A 15,759-nucleotide genomic window follows, 5' to 3' on the forward strand; every position below is an offset into this window, starting at 1 on the left:
TCCTCCCAGGACTCTTTGAGTTGAAATTACTTGATTTTGCTGACACTAGTTGAGCTCATGGGGACTGAAAGGGACAGGAGGCCTCTCACAGGCCAGGAGGTGGCAGCCCAGACAAGGGAGGGCAGGGACATCTTGTCCCCATGCCGCTGCATCACTCCGGGATGTCTGTCTGCAGCCAAATGTCGTTTCTTGCTGCATGCCAATGCTGTTGGGAGTCTCTCATCTATACTCATTCAGGCCCTGCCCTCTCTACCTTGAAACTGTGAGGTTTGAAACTAAACATCATGTTCTCTATAAATAACCTTAATTGGCAGCAAGGTCACTGAACGTGGTCTTTTGCACACAAATTAAAACCTGCTGTAGTGAACTTAAGACAGTCCTGAAACAGGTTCACTGTTGCAGAGGGACTTTAATTTTGTGCCACTTTTCATGAATTAGTTTAAAACTGGTTTAGCGGAGAGCTGCCTTTCTTCAGGGCAGACGTCTCTCAGGCTCTTTCTTTGTAAGGGTAGCTGTTCCACAGCCAACACTGAATCCATATTCTCCATCCTACAGGGTGTTTGGCTGTAGCATTAATAAGAATCATTTAACTGTGCTTGCAGCAAGAAACTGAAGAGCATGTCCCATCATTAGGTGCCTCCAGGGTCTGTCCACACTCTTACCTCCCCAATTATATCAAACTTAACTGCTGGCTATGGAAGCTTAATTATGTACCTTACCGTAGGCACTTACCTATATCCTTTGTGTTGGTGTTTCATCCCACTGACTTCAGTGAGATCACTTCTGCGTGTGCATCCATCTGTACAGAAATATTTGTAGAAGTAGAGTCTAATCCACTCTTGGCCTCCTTTTTTTTTTTGCCTGCATCATTGTCAGTGAACCTTACAGTAAAGTCACCACAGCAATTTCAATCACAGCGGAAATGGAATCACCTTAATAAAGTCAGTGCAGTTAGTGCTGGAACAAATGTTTAAAAAGTGGAATATCTTCTGCAGGGGAGTGGAGAGGACTGGGAGATTTGAACAGTTAAGAAAAATAATGAGAGCGCTACAGTTCAATTTAAAATATTTTACTCTTTTGACCAGAACTTTATTCAGTTTTATTTAACAGAGAGATATCAATTTATCATTTGAATCTGTAGAAATGTGGGATAATGCTAGAAGCTGTTGGCAACGCTTGAAGTTTCTCCAAATGGGACTTTAAATTAATCTGGAAAGAGAGAATATTTACACAATAGAAGTCTGTAAGTACTTTTTACATGAGGAGCTTGCACTGCCCTTGTGTTGGTCTGGTGTGAAGGCAACCTGTGTCTGTTGGCACTTTGCAACCATGGTTTGTAATATGTTGGCAGAAGATGTTTCATGATACCAAATTCGAAGTACACTGAACCCAGCAGGAGTCTCTCCAGCAATTTCTGTTGGATTTAAATTGTGCTCTTAGACTATGGCTGCTTTTCCATGCCAAGGTCTCAGTTAAAATAACCTAGATTAAAGATACTACCAAATCCTGTAGAGCCAGCTTTACAAAGAGGCCTTTGGAAGTGAAATACTAGTGAGGTGAGCTGAGGGAAAAGCCATGGCTCATATTGGTTTTGAGGACAAACTTTCCTGACCCACCTCTCTGAAAGTGAGCGGCGCGTAAGGCCACCCTGCAAGTGGAAGAGCACTGCCCTGTCCCCTTTCCACCAGTGAGCCCACGCTCCTCCAGCACAGCCCGGCACCCACACACAGCTGCGTGAGCAAATGGTTTGGCACTTTGTCTCCAGGAACCACAGGCAGTATTTCACTCTCACTTATCTACTAAAATTGGAAGAGGTTGAAGTTCCTTGTGTCCTCATCCCTCTTCTCACCCGGGTGCTGAAGCCCATCTGTGCATGGTGGAGACTGCTTCAGCCTGGGCAGGGTAAGCGCCTATGTGCAGTTTTTGAGTCCCTTATTTTGGTTTGTTTTAAGTACCTGTTCTCAGTCTACTAAAGGTAAATGGAGGGTACAGGCTGAAAGAGTGAAGCTCACATAGCTGCTTTTCTGCAGCTTACCTCTCTGTGGGTTTTTTTCCTGCTATCTCCCTTTATGGAGAATTTCTTTATAAATAGCAGGAAAAAAACCCATCACCACCTACTGATTAAGCATGAAGCACCATTCCGGCTTACAAAACACAGACTTATTGCAATACAAGCTTAGTCAGATATGGAGAGAAAAGTAAATATTTGGAAAAAGAGGGGATCTAATTTTTAAAACCTCTTTTTCTATTGCGGTTGATTCCCAAAACAAAACCTTAAAAAAGTCCAACCAAAACCAACATGAAATAAAGTGCAAGAAATATTATTAGTGAGATTGTATCTACTGAAATCGGCCAAGTACTTACACAGGTTGCTGAAAGAAATTTGATGCTTAATTCTTTCGGACAATTTGGATGTTGCCAGAGGTGGTGTTCCACCTGCCTACAGGAAACTATCTGCAACTTTACATCTTAAAAAAAAAATTTAAATTTATATTAATCATCTCATTTACAAGCTACTGGTACTATACATGTTGCTGCAGATTAAATGACTCATTGGCTGGGTTTCAAATAGTAGAAAACAAGGCTCTGCTCCCACATCTTCCTTTTCTGTCATGCTGATTAGACTGCTATTTGCATTCTTTTTATCCCATCTGGAGCCCTCAGCAGAAAGGATTGTTTAGCCCTGAAAGATTAAGATTAAAATTTGGTCTGATGACAATCTGATGGAGATTTATCTTGTTTTCATGCTGGCATTTTAGCATGCACTAGGTTTCCATTAGGTCTATGAGGGCAAACAAGTTACTCTGGCAGTAGGTCAGCTAGCCAGAAATGATAGGTCATAATCACACTATTACCCTGTACTATATTGGGTGGGCTTCCTGGGAGGGATAAGTCCCTTGCATTTCCTGCGGGTACCACAGGGTAAGACCATGTAACCACATGCAGTTACTGAGGAGTAGCTGATACGCTACTAATTCAGGCCTGGCTTCAGCCTTGGTATCTCCTTCACCTGATGATCTCCTAAGGGAAGGAAGGTGCTTTGGGAGTTAAGAAACTGAAGAGGTGTGTCCAGGTGTGAGGCAGGTTCCCCATCACTTCGTGCACTGCGTGCGTGCGGTTCCCTGTTTGCAAACAGGAATGTTCCCAGGGCAAAGGAAGTAGTGTGTGGGCAGGGTCCCTTTTCACCCTTGTGGCAGGGCTCAAGGTGACCAAATTGTTTTGAGCGTTCTCTCCATTCTCTTGATGCTGCCTGAGTAATCTAGACTACTGCCTGCTGAAGGAGATGTCTCTTCCTGTCATGATAACTTTCATTACCTGATTATGAGCAGGCCTTGGGCCAGTGGGGTATTGCCCTGCAGACTCTTTGGCTGTTACATGCTCTGGGAATTTGCTAGTCCATTCTTGAATGATTAATTTCTCATCCATATGGATATGAGGCAGACGTGCAGGACAGACAAACATGACACAGGATCTACAGGGAAACACATAATCTCCTGGGTGGCATCTGGGGGCAAAGAGATCCAGAACATCTCAGATGCCTCTAAACACCCATGTTTAAGCTACTGCATCGAGATCTAGGCTATGTCTGCCCCCCAAAACCCCCTACAATGGAGTAATTAATCTATGAAGAGCACAGGAAAGCTAATAATTACCCATAAATACTGCTTTTGTTTATCTTACAGACCATAAAGTCAGGTTTCTGACAGCAGTTGTTTTTCTTCTTGATAATCTTACTTGCTTTACATTTTTTCATGTTTGCGTTGGTCTTTGTATAACTAAGCACATATCTGCATCTTGAGGTCAATGCTTTGTGGAGTTAGAACCACACAGCATTTGTGTGCCCTCGCAGATGGAGATGGCTGGCAGTGTGCGAGGCCATGCCAGGCTCCTGGAAGCAAAGCTGCCTTTATTGCATCTCCGGGAGCTTCCAGGAAACAGAGAGAAAGGACGTCTCAAAGATTTGCTTCCCAAATAATTGGGATGAGTGGACTGATTATTGACAACCTGCCATTAAATTGTCACTGAAAACACTAAATTGTATTGTTTAACCTGGTTCTGCAGAACAGTTACCATGATGCTGTGAATCATCAGTCTGAGAGGTATCAGTTCAAATAAACAAAAGACATACTGCTATCTTAGCTGCCTAAAACATTACCCCCTGCTTTTACTGCAAATCCTATGAAGGGGCTTCCTGTGAAGCCTTTTGAAAAGAGGAGACCAAGACCTGATTAGAACATCTGGGTTAAATTTGCTCTCCTCCTAGATGTCTGTGCTTCTGTCAGTTCCAAAAGTTAATATCCTATACCACAAAGTATAGGAAAGTGACATCTTTGGAGGACATCCACAGCAAAAGCTTTGTGTTTCATGAATGGTTTGTGTGTGGTACTTCAGAATCATAAAACATACACAAATCTTCAATCTCAAATGCAAATACAGCCTTTTTGGGATGTAAATATTGTTTTGATATATCTCTGCAAAAGTCCTTTAAAAAAGCATTGGCTGCTATTTTCATTTAGTTCTCATTGCCCAGGACTGGCTGTTTAACTTCCTTACCTCACTTTTTTTTGGTCCAACAGTGCATTTCACTTGTCTGTTCTGCATCAAGTTAGCATCAGGAAAACACAGCGTTTAACCCACAGTAACATTTCTCTCTGAGACAGGAAAGGGATTTTGCTGTTGTTGAAATTCCCTTTTCAAATGTGCATAAGCTACTCCTATTTTATGGAACAGTAAAAGGAAAAATCATACTGACTCCATCTGAATGCACAAGTTGTAAAGATGAAAACTAACAGGAAAATACAGGTAAGTATCATGAAGCATGCGATGATTGTTGTGTTTAAAGATTGTATTTTATAAGATTTGTAAGGGATTACAAAAAGAATAAAGGGAGAAACCTAGAAGCCAGCCTGCCTGGGAGAGTGGATCGTTTATGCAATTCCAAAGAAACCTCTATGTGAAAGGGTGGTTATGGAAAGTACCAACGGAAAAGCCATTGCTGGTGTCTAAACTGTAAGTAGGGAATGCAGAATAAAATTAGTATGTTAGGTAAACATCAAGAAAGAAATAAGAGAAATAGTTATCAAACCCACAGAACTAGTTACATCCAAACTCAAGGCTCTTCCTGGTGATGCGAATATGATCTGAGTGGTGCTTCCTAACAGCCTTTTTTCAGGTATTATTTATTTTGGTGGGAATCTATTGGAAGGCAGAGGAGCTCGTGCAGGCAGTGGGTAGCTGAGAAAGTCTGGACTGGAGAGTTTTCCTCTCCTTACTCAGGTCATTTGGGGCCTCATAATCATTTTCTATTTGCTTTGAAAAGACCAATGTTGTACACATCAAGTGAGCTGACACACAGTGCTGGAAAAGGCAGGTTAATAACAGAGGGGATAAACCTTATGTTCAATTTACAGCAGAGCAAAATGAAGACAGTTGGAATATAAAATGTGATCAGAATATAGCTTTGTACCTCCAAGTGTGAAATCAGTCTCTCCCATCCTACTGTGTCCTTCCTAACCTTCACCATTGCCCTGTCCATCCTCGGGCTTTTCAGATCATGGTAGTCTTTGAGCCCCATTTGCACTGTTCCCATCCAGGCCTTTTTTTTGTAATATCTTCTCTGTTATACTGCTGCTTCAGCCTTCCCACCAAAACTTTAGCCCAGCTGTTGACTACCCCACTCCTGATATACTGCAATGTCTTCTGCTTAGCCTCCATTTTTCACTTTCTTCCCCAAATCATATTTGTCCCTTTGTCCTAATTTGGGCAGACACCCCTCCAACCATGCACATACACACACACTTTTGGCTCACTCCTGGGGCTGTCATTGCTTTTTGCATCTGATTCAAAAGTTTTGTTTTTATCTTTTAAGGCCCTGCAAATACATATTCATTGGCATTTCTTCTTACTTCTTCATACTGCACCCATCTGCTACCAGTGCTTCACCAGTTCTATTTTTCCACCCATGTCCTTCACGCAAAATTGAGAAAACAGCAGAAGCCAAAGAAAGATCTGAATAAGGACTGTGGATATTACCCTCTTGCACTTTAAGCAGCAGCATGTTTCTGTCCAACAAATTCTGAATACAGACATGGGAGTTCTTAGAAAAGAAAATAGCGTTACAACATGCTCTTTAGAGGGGTACTCATTAGTGCAATAAAGACCTCGCATGTGGGCAACTGCTGATGAACCTGCTTTATCTCTTTCAAGTGCATAAAACTGTAAGAAATTGTAATAAATACCCACTTACTCATTCAGGCCTAGCAGACTTGAAAAATCGTAAATCTCATTTCCGTGCAACGTTGTGCATAGCGTGTTTTATGTGAAGCAATAGACTATGCTATACCTTCTGTGTTAATTGAAGGTACAAACCCAGAGTTGATAAGGATTCCCATTAGCCTGCAGCTCCGTTATTCACTATTACTTTTCAGGCATAGTCTCTGTTACACATTCCATCATTAATATAGCAGAAAAAGCACTTATTCTTGGAAAATGCCCTTCACTGTTCCAAATGACTGTGATCAACAGCTTGGAGATCCTAATTGCAGCCTATTAGGAATAATGAGATTTGCATGGTAGAAGCCAGAGAATTACACGGATAAAGGAAAAAATTCACAACGTGAAAGGTTAATATAAACATATACTGCCCAAGAGTGCAAAGGACACATAAATTGGTGGCTCATTACTGCAGACTGACCCATGGGTAAGAATGTCACCCAGCTCAGAGGCTTTCCCAGGAAGTTTGGCTGCAAAAGTTACAAAAGATAAGGACATGCTTGTGGAAACTGCTAAACTAATGAGAGCTGAAAGTTGTTTGAAATATCCCGATGACCTCACAGATGGGATGCTTATTAAGGTATCTGCATCAGTCTCTTTTTTGTCTAACAGACTGTTGTAAAGCTTTGCCGAGGCGTAGCCAACAGTCCGTGAAGGTGTCTCCATGCTTTCTGACATACCAAGGGCATTTATTTTTTTTTAAATGAATTAAAAATGAAAACCAACATGCATGTCCAATTTTTGTTTGCTGGCATATTTGTGGAATAGCACAGGCGAGGCAGTCAACTATGATTACTTCATCAACACAGGGTCTGCCCACTACCTACGTGCCTATCTGCTCGAGTGCGCTGGTCAGGAGCCAACTGCAAATTTAGGTCTTGAAAGTCTGAAGAAAAGCGCTTTATGTGCGAGGGTCCCATGAAGGCTCCGTAACGCAATTAAGCCCCATTTTAACAAAAGGCTAGCCATTTTGCTGAGGCACGACATGAGTAATTAAAATATCATTTTTAAAAAGACAAATGAGTGTTCTTTTCTAGTCTCAGATATTGTTTGAGACAGATGGGGGGGACAGGATTATGATTTTTGTTTGTTCCAGGGTCCTCTGAGTGGAAATCATGGGCAATGCAATAAGCGTGCAGCAGAACATATCTACCCAAGCTCCTATGGTGACCCTATCACTGTAGCAGCCAATAAAACTGAAAGAGTAGCAAAAGCTATTTCCTTCTCTACTGGAAACAAACAGGTTTTCCAACTGCTTTTCTTAGGTTGTTGTAGATGACTGTGTAAGTATAGAAGTGTTTTAGGAAAATCTAGGCGAGGATGAGAGGGGAATACACACTGCAAATCAGTACATGGCTTTCACTTGTAATGAAACGATGCTGGAATGGCATGAGATCATGGTGGGTCAACTGAAAGAGTAAGAAATGGCTGTAGGTTAAAAGAGGGGAGCTATAGTTCTAGTGATTCCTAAATATGAGAAAAGAAAGATAAATTTGGGAAGAAAAAGACTGTGGAAGGTGTGTTGAAGGAAGCAGATTTCAGTGACTTTATTTCAGGTACTCTTTTGTTTTATCACTTTTGCTAAATCACAATGAGATGTAACAGTTGCAGTGCTTTTGGCCAGATTGTGATGGGTATCTCCTGTGAGACAGAGGTCCGGTGGATATTGGATTCAGCTCATTCCCCTGGGTTGTGATGGAGTTCATGGTTGCTATGAAATCCATTGTTCTGAAAATACATGGTCGTATTGCAGCGAGATGCCGCCTGCAATGTGGAATTCAGTATTAGTCCAGGTGCTGCCAAAACCCACTAAAATGTTTGGCAACATTTATTTAAGGGTTTACATTCAGATTTAAGAGCCTAATTTTAGGCTCTCAGATGCAAAAGGGTACCCTTTTTAGGAAAACAGCAAACAAAACCAAATTAGAGACCTGCTGCATACAGCACCAACTAGGTCTTTCCGGGGCCACACAAGCCAATAAACCCCTTCAGCACATGTCCTCTGACCTTCTGGCAGTTCCCTTGCATCACCATCAGAAAGGAGCCCAGCAGCAAGCCACAGCAACAAAACAACCATTTTGCTAAATTCCTTCATTGGCTCCTTTTGCCTTTCCCTTAGGGTCTGTTCCTTTGCTGAAGTCCCACAAAAATCTCCGTGGTTTCAGCTGTGGCAGGTAGGAGCCCTCCTAGGAGATGTATAGGGCACCCTTGTCCTCTCCCCACACCTTCTTCCTGGTACAGACTCTGTTCTGGTTTAAAACAGCAAAGAAACCCAGGAACGGTGATTAAAACAAAAATCAGGGAAGATTCCCATCGTGGCTCCGCTTGCTCTGAACTGTTGTGTGTGTGGAGGAGAGGGTGGGCATCGGACGCCAGGGAGCTCCATTTCCTACAAATACACTTAGTAGTATGAAACCTTACCCTGGCTGAGGTGGTGGTTTTGAGACGATCGGTTTGCTGACCAGCAAATGTGCATAAGTTTGCAGGAGTTGCTCAGCCCTGCACGTTTTCCACAGCTCTTCTGTCCCAACCAGCCCGGCAGCCATTTTGGGTTAGGAGTGGTGCTTCCATCCAAATGTGATGAGCACCTTGGGTTAAATGTTGATTTTTCACATCCTGAGGCATTAAAATCCAATAGGTTTTTACCCTACGTACACTGAGAAGTATGTTCATTTTTGTGGAATTTTTTATTCCTGCAAACAAAGCTATTATGATGTGTGAATGCATCATGCTATTGCCCTGACATTTCCATTATGCTAAAAAATAGGACTGAAAATTATTGCAAATCTGGTGTGCTGTGTCTTTTGCAACTCCCATAATTAGGAGGGAAAAAGTAAGTTCATGATTCTTCTGAGAAGTTACTGAAAATAGCAAGGAAAGGGCAGAAATATTCGTGCTTGAAGCCTGTCATTTCTAAGCACCCCAGTTATTCTGCTGTAGGACACAAGACACCATGTGTGTGTGTCATGGGGGGGAGTTTCTCTAAGGATTCGAGTCCAGCAAAGGTTGTAATTCAGCTTTTATAACCCTGTGCTGGATCTGAACTTCTGACTTCTGAACTCAGTATTATCTTGGGTTTGTTCTCCTGCTGGTGTGCCCATGTGCAGCTGCGATACCATTACATTTCCATTTTCCCCAGCGTGCTGTCATGCGATTGCATATTGAAATGAAATGGAAAATGATTTATTGTGTGGGATAGGGGTTTTTTTCCTCTGCAGTGTATGGATGTAAATCTAGGGCAATTTCCCATGCTCCTAGAACTAGGTTTCACTTGAAAAAAATTCTAGAATCAACAAATGGAAAAAACACTCCAGAGTGCTAGAAAAATAGGAGCATTTCTCTCTGCTTTCCTGTGTTGGTCCAACAGGGCTTTGCTGAGGTTGCTAATGACTGTGAAATGTCTATACATAAATTCTCTAAACGCCTTCTCATACTTACATTTCATAATTCTGTGCAACTGAATACACAAATGATGTTAAAATAACAGTCATGTAATACCTCTGAATTCTTGATGTGAAGCTATTGTAAGTTCAAGATAACTGCCACAAAGAGCTGTTTTAGAGAATGAAAGTGCCTGAGAAACAGGAATTCAGAAGGAATTGATGATAAAACTCATTGTGAACATTACTCTACCAGTAGTACAGCAGAAATCCAGCCAGTAGAGAAGATACCTGACCATTGAAATAGATGGGCTATTCTGATGTTAAATGAGGCACAGATGAAGTATATGTCATTTAAATTATTAAATATATGGTAACTGATGTTGTTCTAAGCTCACATTTTATACTAATATTCTCAGGGGATGAATTGCTGCCAATCTTGTGCACAGACCCAACCAAATCTTTCTCCCACTGGGACTGTTTAATTTCACGATGCGTGAGTTGCTTTGTCTGCAATAACATCTGAGTTGTTTGTCTTCTTATTTTAGACTGCAAACTTTCAGGGTGTGTAGCTGTATCTCATGTGTATAGCCCATATCATCCCAGGGCCCATATCTCCACTGGGCTTTCAGGAGCTATTGTAGCATAAATCATAGTAAATAAATGCTGCTCAGAAGAAAAGAAGCATCAACAGCTGGATTTTCACTTTGCCTCACTCATCTAACAAGAACATAGTCCATTCTTGACACAGGGAAGTTACTGAGAGGTGCATGATGAGGAGAGATTATCCTCAGTAGAGGATCACAGAAGATGTGGCCAAGGTACTAAGACTGAGACGGATTTCATCCATGATATTGGCAGACACAATGCTCTTAAAGCCAGAAGGATATCCAGGGACTCATGTGAGTGGGACTGATGAGAAAAAAGGTCAAGTATATGGCATTTCTGGAGAGTTTAAAAGGCTTAGGAAGCCTTGTCCATTGGTTCCTACCAATCCTGACCGCTGATTTTTGCTTCCATATTTTTTATTTCCAGCAAAAGCAGGAAAGGAGGGTAAGAGCTTTCTAAAATGTTAAACCTTCTTTTCTGTTAGCCAAAGAAATACTAAGAAATGGGACAAATAAAGGATGATAATTTATTTGTGACTTTTTCCAGCTAGTGCTATTTGAAGTGTCCATCTGCACCAGTGAGTGTATTACTCCAGGGGCTTATTAGGGGGCCTGGGAAAGGGACAAAGATGGACTTTGCTGAAACAACTTGCTTTTTCCCACTTGGAACAAAAATGTAATTTGATAGGCGAGGCAGGATCCTGCAAGGAGGATGAGATGGCAGAAGTGGCAGTAATCAGTCTCCAATCTGGCAGGCAGCAGTGAGTTTTCATCTCAGCTTGGCATTGCATGCCTGTTGCCGTAGCGCTGAATGATTAGTTTTGAGGATAACAACCTCCTTCACAGTGCTGCGACCTGTAGCGGCAAGGGTGATGGGCTCCCCTTCAGATTGAATCACAGCACGATGGCTGAGTTGTTTTTTTAACCCTAACAAGAGCTGTCATTAAAAGTTACTGAAGCCTGACTTTTCCTCGCTCTTTGTCAGCTCCCCCCCCACGGGTCCCACATCCTTTGAAGCCAGCTGAGCTCCCTTTGTTGCTTTTTGGTGCATAATGACGCCAAGGCAGCTCTGCGGCCGAGGGTCCCCAGCAAGACCTGACAAACTGTGGCTGGCGGAAAGGCCGATACCTAAGTAAGCTGAGAAGCAATCCCCTGCAGTATTTCCTGAGCTCTGCTTGTTGGCATTAAAGGTGGCTGTGAAAAATGCACTACTTTTGCCAGTCCTCTGCCAAGGGGAAAGGAGCCCAATTCTGTGTTTGGTGTCAGGTAGGGTATTGGATGAAGGAAGGGTTTTAGTTCTTTGTGTTTAAGGTTATTCACACTGTGTAACTCCATTAATGATATGATGCTTTTGGCTGGTGAAGACAGTCTTGTTAGCTAGGACATTCACTTGTTAGTATTGCTTCAAAATCATAGAATATATCATTTCAGAAAAGGCTGCCTGCTGTCAGGAGCACTGCTTTCTTAGGTATTTACTTTTTTTCATTTTGCCACACCAAAGGTATCAGTAATTATTTCTATCACATATTTATCAGCAAGAAGCTGACAATGGGATGAGAATACAGAGAATAACGAAAGAGCAATGAAGCCAAAGGAAAGACTTCACATGGGCATTCAAATGGGCCTGTAATTGGTATTGTACTCTAAGCACAGCACAAAGATAATAATTTCTGTCTAGAAAATTCCAGCATCTGAGGATTTTTTTACTGGGATTGAAAAAAAAAATTTAAAATAAAGAAACTGGAGGCGTAGGGTGACTTGGCACAGACCTTCCCATGTGACATCCACACTCCTCCCTTCTCCCTCTGCACGCCCCCCTTCACCCCCCCCCCCCCCCCAAAAAAGGCATTGCAGCTCTGCAGTTTTCACCCTGGGATTGCTACTGATGGCTGTGTGTTGTTACTGCTCTGTTTTCCTCTTACACGAGAAGAGCTGATGCCATCTGTTGAAGGGAAGAAGATAAATGAATTCTGCTAGTAACTAGTTCAAAGTTTGCTCCTCGCAGGAGTCTTTATACTTTGTAAAAACTGGGTACAGCAAAGAGGTGGCCAAATCGAGCAACCTCTCCTGTAACTGGGAGCTTGACGGCAGTTGCCTGTGTCTCTAGGGCCTTTGGCATTTTCACTTGCCTTTTATGACCCATTTGGTGCTGATGGGCAATCCCTATTTCCTGTGCTTCTAATATGCTTCCCACACTGGCCACTGGCTGCAGGAAAACATGAATCGGTGTTTTTTATCCAATGCACTCAGTTCCCTATGTCTTAATTTTTGCAGTGTGCTCTGTTCTCTGCTCCTCCTGACTTCCACTCTTCCCTCCTCCAGACATCCCCCAAGTAAGTCAAGCTCTGGAAGCAATGATGACTCCAAGGTGCTCCTGCTGAAATTATTTAAATTGAATTAAGCCAATAATTTCCGAATCAGAAACACCTTTTTTTTAATAGATGAAAACATTAGCTATAAATTCCCGAGTCCTTCTGGTCTGTGCCTAATTAAATGTGGTAAGTGAGATCTTTCTCTTTTCCCAAATTTACAGTTGTGCATGACGATCTGCAGAGTACATCTGTATATAGCTTTATTATTCAGTAAATTTCATCTGCATGGTTCATTGATAATTAAAGTAATAAACACCATGGAGTCACCAGTTCACCCAAATAATTTCAGAGAGACAAAGCAAACAGTCCAAAGAAGATCCAAGGAAAACAACTACAGCCACTGAAGTCCCTTTTGCTTTTTCTTTTACTCCTTCTCATTTCTTTGCTTATTTATGTATTTCTACATCCATCCAAGGCCCGAATTTCTTACTGTATAACTGGCACCATTTGTTGTAAAAAGCTTTTCAGTATTGCAAAGAACAAGTGCAGGTGCAGTGGGGGGATGAGGGGAGTGGTGCCCTTTCTCCCCACCTCTGATCTGCACTGCAAACGAGACGTCCTGCGGTGATCCTCTCCCATCCATCCAGCCCCAACCAGCGGCTTAAAGACTTGCCCCTGGAAATCAAGTTTAGAGGACAAAAATCATCGTTAGTATATGAGTATTTGAATACATTTGTTTGCAAAGCTGTCCTTGTATGACAAGTCACCAGGACAAGTCTGTAGCTGCAGCATCAGGCTTCTGTGGGGCTTTTCTAGCTAAAAGGGAGCAGCTGAAGCTGGTCATCTTGTGTAAGGTATTTCCACATTAAGAAAAGTTGCCATTAGAGGATCAGAGTTGACAACCACCTGGCTGAAGCATAATAAGGTAGTATAATCAGGAACCTACCACATTTAAACAGACTAAGCAGGACTGTAAACTTGCATTCACTGCAGAAATGAGGCATTGCTACCTTTCTGCCCAGGCTACAGCCCCCACCATGAGTTCACCAAAATGTAGGAGTATCCATCATCTGCTCTGCTACAAGGTCCCTGCACTGTGGCAGCTTGACTGCAATTTCATATTCAGCTTGGACCTCTATACCAGTCCTCATTTTTCACACTTCTTCCAGCATCATGTATTCCCAGACTTCTTCATTACATAAACCATGTATATGAATGGTATTCCCCCAACAGAATGCCAACATTTTTCTTAGTCATGTCAATTAGGCATTAATCCCACAAATGCAAATATTTAAATTTGAGTAAGAGAGTAATCCTATTAATTTACTTTCTTCCCATTTCTTATCTCTGGTCCCATTGTACTGTTTCTCAGTTCTCACAGATTATTAGTATAGATGTTAAATAGAACTGGTTTTTAGTATCTTTCATGAAGCATATAAGTTTCAATAGAAGTAAGCACATAATTGAATACTTTGTCCACTAAGAGAAACATAATCAGATTATCATGTGGATACATTTCTGCCATTGTTGGCTGTCCAGAAAGACAACACCCATTTTACTCCAATCATCTGATAAGATATGAATATCATTTTGCAAAACATTTATGTGTGGACCAAAATACTCACCTTCACAGTGGTATTACCCAGAAACTGAAGAATGTATGGGTTTGTGCTTTGGTTGAGAGGACAGGGATTTATAAAAGGGATCTAATAGCTTTGAAAATGAAGAGGGACGACACTGCAGGTCAGGAATTAAGATGACAAGGAGGGGTGATCTAATGAGCTCTCCCAAACCTGACCATGGGAAGCATGGCAGAAGTGGGGCTGGCTTTGGAAGGCAGTAAAATCACGTGGTGGCACTCCTGCCCAGAAATGCTGCTCTTTGCAAGAGGGGTGATTTAGGGCACCTTGCTGTGCCTGTGAGGATTTATTTGGACTGCTGGAGCAACGCTGCATCCAGAAGGTATAAGGACAGGTCAAAGCTATCTCTGCTCATCTTCTCCCCTTTTTGAGTGCTTTCTCTGTGTCTGTAGGATGCATAGCAGATTCCCACACTGTGCATTTCTTAAAATATGTTCTATGCAGAGGCAGAATGTCCTAACACATTAAAATTATTTCAGACATTTTCAAGTGAAAAAAAAAAGGCACAAAACTAATCCATGAAGACACTCACCATTTTATCACTGGGTTAATTCAGGACTTGGCATGAGTGGCACATGTCTGTAGACTTTTAATGGGCAAGAGTCTAGTTGCACAACTGCTGAATTGGCTGATAGCCTGTGTGTTGATGGGTGCATGACAAAATTGGAATTCAAACATAATTCCTCTCCTTTGGAAAGTGGCTGCAGACGAGGGGGCATGAGACCAGCAGGTTTTTAGCCACCTGCCTAATCTCTTAAGTCAAAAATTGTTGAAATAAAGCAGAGCTGCTCAAAATGTGATGGTTTGGGTTTTAATGAAAACCATTTTCTGCTTCGACAGTTCCTCCAGGTTCACACCCAGTAATGTTGCTCTGGCTTACAGGCTGGGATTAATACAAAATCTTCAAATAGCAAGTCTAGCCAAAATAAGACAGAAGGCTTTATACCATGAAAAACCATTGAGTTTCAGATGTGTTCCACCTAAACTCATAAATTTAACATCTGAACATATCTGGATGAAAATGAGCTAGGTTTCCTTAGCACTCAGTTGAAAATTGCAAGGGATTCCAACTGTCCCTGTCTCCTACAGCACATTAAACCAGACAAAGAGCTGTTGGGCCATGCCTGACTGATGTTATTAATACTAGTCTCTGTTGACAGATTCCTGCCCTAGGACAATCAGGCAAGCAATGAAAGAAATGAACTTACCATAGATTACCGGTACTTTTATTATTATTATTACCCTATTTTTATTCCGTCCTTTGGTTTCAGCATCCTCTTATTCTGGCACTCATGTCAATTTGTGTCTAGTGGATACTTCAAAATGTTTTCTTTTAATGTTCCAATTTTTTTTCTTCTTTCCATTACTATATGCTCCATGTAAGGGCAGCACTGTATTCTCTGGATGCCACCTCCTAATGGTGGCCAATGTTCAGGGGCCCTGTCTGTGAATGAGCTGATGTTGCACTTGTCACAAGACCTAACACAGGACAAGCAGAGATACTACAGATACTACCTCTGTGCCTGTTCCCGAAAGCCTGGCCTGT

Source organism: Aquila chrysaetos, chromosome 13 (genome assembly GCF_900496995.4).
Source record: "Aquila chrysaetos chrysaetos chromosome 13, bAquChr1.4, whole genome shotgun sequence".
NCBI lineage: Eukaryota > Metazoa > Chordata > Aves > Accipitriformes > Accipitridae > Aquila > Aquila chrysaetos.